The sequence below is a fragment of the Cupressus sempervirens genome, chromosome 3 (assembly GCF_028749045.1).
Source record: "Cupressus sempervirens isolate cs-2001-9-10 chromosome 3, ASM2874904v1, whole genome shotgun sequence".
In the NCBI taxonomy this organism is placed as follows: Eukaryota; Viridiplantae; Streptophyta; class Pinopsida; order Cupressales; family Cupressaceae; genus Cupressus; species Cupressus sempervirens.
The window spans coordinates 1,040,265,992-1,040,271,949 of record NC_143120.1 but is presented as its reverse complement, the minus strand read 5'-3'; the positions used below and the strand labels follow the sequence as shown (position 1 = coordinate 1,040,271,949).

At 29.8% G+C, this 5,958-nt stretch overlaps 1 long non-coding RNA gene across 1 annotated transcript; it reads right to left on the bottom strand.

The window, feature by feature from the left end:
- Positions 1–1,865: 1,865 nt before the first annotated feature.
- On the bottom strand, positions 1,866–5,111 carry LOC149570282 (uncharacterized). The gene is made up of 2 exons (XR_016362910.1): positions 4,691–5,111; positions 1,866–2,332 (listed from the first exon to the last, which is right to left on the bottom strand). It is a non-coding gene; the product is annotated as an uncharacterized LOC149570282 (long non-coding RNA).
- Positions 5,112–5,958: the final 847 nt, after the last annotated feature.

The window sequence follows — 5,958 nt, the reverse complement described above, 5'->3', positions numbered from 1 at the left end:
ATTGATATAAAATTATGTAAATATCGATATTTAATACTTGTACATATTGCAACGATGTTGGGTTTTCTTTTTGGTTCTTTCCCATTTGAGCTCTTGAACTAGTTTTAGTAAAATTAATATGTTTAGTGGTTCACCCACTTTTGTCCAAAAAAAATTAAAAAATAGTCAAAATTTGGACAGTTGCATTCATTAGAAATAAATTATTTTTGATTCACCCACATTCTTATCATATTTTCTAAAGAAAAATATTTGATTTAAATTAATTTATTATTATATGCATGTTAAAAAATAAAAGTCTCCTTTACAAATGTCCCTCTTTAAGAATTTATTTCTCTAGTACATACACTTCAATAGTTTTCCTTGCTTAGTGATAGATCTTTCATCTAATTAATAATAGTTTGTTCTTTAATTATCCTCAATAATTTCTCTTGTTTTTTCTTAATGATAAATCTTTAATTTAAACAATTTCTTACTTATTCTTAATGATGGATCTTTAATCTAATCAATAATACTTTGTTCTCAAATTGTGAATAGTTTCTCTTAATTATTCTTAATGATAAATTTTTCATTCTAATCAATTTTACTTTGTTCTTCAAGTTCTCTTAATAGCTTCTATTGTTGATTCTTAAAAATGAACCTTTAATCAAAGCGATAATACTTTGTTCTATAGCTATTTTCAGTCATTTATCTTATTTTTCTTAATGATAAATTTTTAATCCAATCGACAATAATTTTTTCTCTTCTAGTGTCATCAATAGTTTCTTTTCTTGTTCCTAATTAAAAATCTTAAATCTAATCAACAATAATTTGATCTCTTTCAATGTTCCAATAGTTTCTCTTTCCTTTTCTTAATGATAAACCTATAATCTAATCAACAATAATTTGGTTTTTTTTGATCCCAATGATTTCTCTTAATTGTTCTTAATGTACAAATATTTCATCTAATAAACAATAGTATATTTTCTTTTGTTGTCATTAATAGTTTGTCAACCTTATTTTGAATGATAAAATATTTAATCTAATCAACAATAATTTATTGTCTTTTAGTGCTACCAATAGTTTCTCTTGTCTTTAATGAAAATCTCTAATCTAATCAATAATAATTTGATTTCTTTTAATGTCCCAATAGTTTCTCTTACTTGTTCTTAATGACAAACCTTTAATCTAATCAACCATAATTTATTCTGATTTGCTAACCCCAATGGTTTCTCTTACTCATTCTTAATGATAAATCTTTAATCTAATCAAGAATAGTTTTTTCTTTTTCTTTTTCTATCATCAATAGTTTATTACTCGAATGGTTTCTCTTACTTGTTCTTAATGGAAAATCTTTAATCTAATGAACAATAGTTTATTTTATTTTTTTATCATCAATAGTTTGCATGCTCGATCTAAATTATAAATCTTTAATCTAATCAATAATAATTTATTTTCTTTTTTTGTCATCAATAGTTTGTTAGTTCTCAATGATAATCTTTAATACAATCACAATAATTTGTTCTCTTTTAGTGTCTAAATACTTTATCTTGCTCGTTCTTAATGATAAATCTTTAATCTAATCAACACAAAATTATTCTATATTGTTGTCTCAATGAATTCTCTTATATTCTTAATAATAAATATTTAATCTAATCAACAATAATTTGTTTTCTACCAATAGTTTTTGATATTTAAAGTATTTAAAAAAACATAACAAAATAGAAGAACCATAATTTATTTTGTTTTGCTATCCCCTATAAATTTTCTTTCTTATTCTTAATGGTCATTCTTTAATCTAATCAATTGTCAATATATTTATTTATTGCCCCTACTATACTATCCTCTTTTAACATTTACATTTTCCATCATTATCTCTATCATATACCTTTCTTCGTTGAAAATAAATCTTTTATTTGCTTGAGAATAATATATTTGCCATATAATCAACGATCTTGAAAGAACAGGACGCATAATCCTATGCTTAGCGAGAGACAATGGTACTCCCCTATAATGAACGAAGAAAGGGACCACTAGTACCACTGTGCAATGTCCACTTACTTGACTTTGGTATTTAGCTGGATGCTGAAAAAAGCATTCTACTTTTGTATGAGCGAAGCATTCTACATATGGATTGTAATACGCTGCCACCTCCCCCTCCATCTTCTTTTGCAAATCTCTTTCATGGAGCATTTGCTCTGTATTTCACTCTAGTGTGTTCAGCTTGTTGATAGGACTGGAGATACTTTCTTGGAAACCATCCATGACCTTTCCACTCTTTCCACTCTTTGGTTTCATCGTAATAGGATGGGTGGTCATATGTTGGAGATGGTTGGCTGCCCAGTTGTATTCTGATCTGCACAGACGCAATTGGAGAAAACGTCTTTCAGTGGAGCATTTTTGGACAAGCAACATTGTTGATTTGATTCACATGTATGACTTAAGATCGACAACGATTCCAAGGATCGACCTCAAATATGTCATGGTTGATATTACACATATTACAAGTTATGGGCCTAATTAATATTGTCAATATTAATTGAACAATATTAAAGGTTGAATTAAATCACTCATGATAGAAATAAACAATATTAAGATGAAGTAAGATTTATGCAATCTTAACCTTTGACTAAGTCCATTGAATATAAAAATAAATTTAAGCCTTAACAAATTCCAAAGAGCACAATTAAATGAAATAACTAAAATTATGATTTTCACAAGGTAATTAAAAAAGGGGCATACATAAAAGGTATTGTTCCACTAACCCTAAAACCAATTGTTAAACTTATGTAAAGCTAGACCAACTGAACCAAGCTAGTGAACCGACCAATTCACAGTACGTGTAAATTGCATCACAATTTTTACCCCACAAAAAAATAAAAAACATGCGGCGAAAGCCTTCTCTATCTATGGTATTCTCTATCACATTGAAATCTCCATTGATGACCAACGAGAATCTTAAAAATGCTCCACTACTATTAAACAATAGCGTTATAATCATATATTAACAATTCTAAGGCGTAACCATGCTCCAAAAGTATCAAATCAACCCAACTAATGCAGTTCAAATATGAATTGAAAATATTGGAAACGACATTCAGAGAAAACATCACCTACCGTTGTGAGCTCTGTGGCTTGATATATGATATGTTTACAATGGTTGTTGACCATTGCTATTCAAAAATAGTTAACAATCTAATTTCTTGATGATACACGGCATTGATAGATAGAAAACTATGATTGGCCTTGACAATATACTTTTTGCACAATGTCAAGGAAACCTTGCACACATTCTTATAATCGTATTGACGAAATAAACATAAATTTCATCCAAAAGGAAGCTTCTATTCATTATGCTTTACATACGGCTTTTGCATGCATTCCTCCGCCATTAGTGTCCAGGAATTTATATGAAAACAAATAACACTAACACTAAGTCATTCCTTACCTTTAGATATAAATAGCTATGGCGTAGATAAATACATTTCGAGAACGGATTTCGTAGAATTTGTTTTCCTAAGACATAGAATGCCATAAGAGCATGTTAACAAACTAACTGAAAGAGAAAGAACGGAAGACTCTTGTAGTGGATACACTTATTCAAACCCATTAATTTAGTAGAGAGCAAACAAGAATGGTAGGTTTCAGAAATCATGAACTTTTGCTGAAATGCGGCTTAATAATCAAGTTTTATCTCTCAATATTAAAAAAACCTTATTTAACAAAGCCTTAAACTTCACTCCATGGAATGGTCATGTTATATGTACAAATTATTGGTCATACAAATAGATGGAAATCATTATTTAGAGCAGCCAGAACTTGACAGCATGTAATGACAATATTAATTAGGCCCATAACCTGTAATATGTGTAAAAATGAAGTTCTCAACATCAGACACACAACGAGATATTGTAGAATGGACAGAAGAAACTTCAATAGGAATCCTACCTACAAAAGGAACAATAACATAAATGATAGAAGGAATAATAATGGAAGTCATAACAATCAGAAGAAATCATTCTTGTAACATGTTGATGAATTCAAAGAAGCATTTGTTAAAGCTAAGGAACCAGAAAGCTCTTATACAGTTTTGGTGGAACAGTATTTTGATGCACTTGATGAGAAATTAAAGTCACAAATTGTTTGTGACTCATTCTACCTGAGTTAAGCAGTTTGAGAAGAGGCAGAGCATCGGTTTGTCAGAACTGATGTTAGAGAGTGAGTTGGAAGTTGCAAAGTTAACAAAAGATAGTTGACTTAGAGAGGAATCTATGGTCAAGTGCACAAGTTTAGATATGATTCCAGGAAATCAGAAAACAAGTTTACCAGTGAATAGAGACTGTATTTGAATTTGTGGCAAATACAGATTTAGTGCGCAGTGCACTTTGAAATGATTTAAGGATAATAAAAAGATTGTGTGTACCATTTGTTCATGCGAAGTGTCTTGAGATAATTGAAGAGCAATTTTATGGTGAAGTAAAGTGCGAAAATAATTTCTTGAAACACGAAGTTGCAGAAGCCCTAAAAACGCGAATTTAAGGTATTTAAGCCCCAACATATGACAACCCATCCTATTACGATGAAACCAAAGAGTGGAAATAACAGAGACCCCTTTTGCTGAGGAGGTCATGAATGGTTTTAATTGCTAGATTAGTGGAAATGGTCCACGAAGCAAGTATCTGCACTGTTACACCGGTGAGAGCGAAGACCTTACCTGGCACCCACATCGCTCTTTTGTCATATGCCCGCCATACATCCAATCCTATCAACAAACTGAACACACCATACCTTGCTGTAGTGAAATCCATAGCAAGTCCTCCATGAAAGAGATTTCCAAAAGAAAATTGGGGGGGAGACGACAGCGTTTCATAATCCATATGTAAATGTGTAACAAGGAGCAGGGAAGGATAATGATATGGTTTGTTTGCACTTATTTATCGTCAGCTTCCTTTAACGATTTTTAACAACTTAAAAATTTTCCGAAGGCTTTCCATTATTATCTGCTAATGTGAAAAATATACATCTTCAACAGAGATGAAAGTGAACAGGAATGCTTCGCTCATTCAAAAGTAGAATGCTTTTTCTCCATCCAACTAAATGCCCGAAGCCAAGTATTAATTTTTTTAAAAGTTAGAAAAAGCAATGTAAAGGAAGTGCATTTTCGTGGCTGTATAGCTACGGGCTGGCTAAGCATAGGATTATGCGTCCTATTCTTTCAAGATCGTTGATTATATGTCAAATACATTATTCTGAGTAATGACAAGATTTATTTTCAACAAAAAAAAGGAATAAGATAGAGATAATGATGGAAAAGGTAAAAGTTAAAGAGGATAGTATAGTAGGGACAATAAAAGAATAAATTGACAATTGATTAGATTTAAGATTTATGAATAAGAATTAAGAACAAGAAAGAAAATTTATAGGGGATAGCAAAATAAAATGAATTATTGTTGATTAGATTAAAGATTTTTTGTTATGATAAGTAAAAGAAATTATTGGTGATAGTGGTTCCCCTTCTTTTGTTTTGCTTTTTGACTACTTTAAATATCAAAACCTGTTGGTAGAAATCAAATTATTGTTAATTAGATTAAATATTTATTATTAAGAATATAAGAGAAACCATTGAGACAATAATATAGAATAATTTTTTGTTGACTAGATTAAAGATTTATCATTAAGAACAAGGCAGATAAAGTATTGGGATAGTAAAAGAGAATAAATTATTGTGATTCGATTAAAGATTATCATTGAGAACAAGAATGACAAACTATTGACATGATAGACAAAGAAAAAAGCTATTATTGATTAGATTAAAGATTTATCATTTAGAACAAGCATGACAAAGTATTGATCATAAAAAACCAAAATAAACTATTGTTAATTAGATTAAAGATTTTCTATTAAGAACATGTAAGAGAAACCATTGGGTGACAAACTATTGATGATAGAGAAAGAAAATGAACTATTGTTGATTTGATTAAA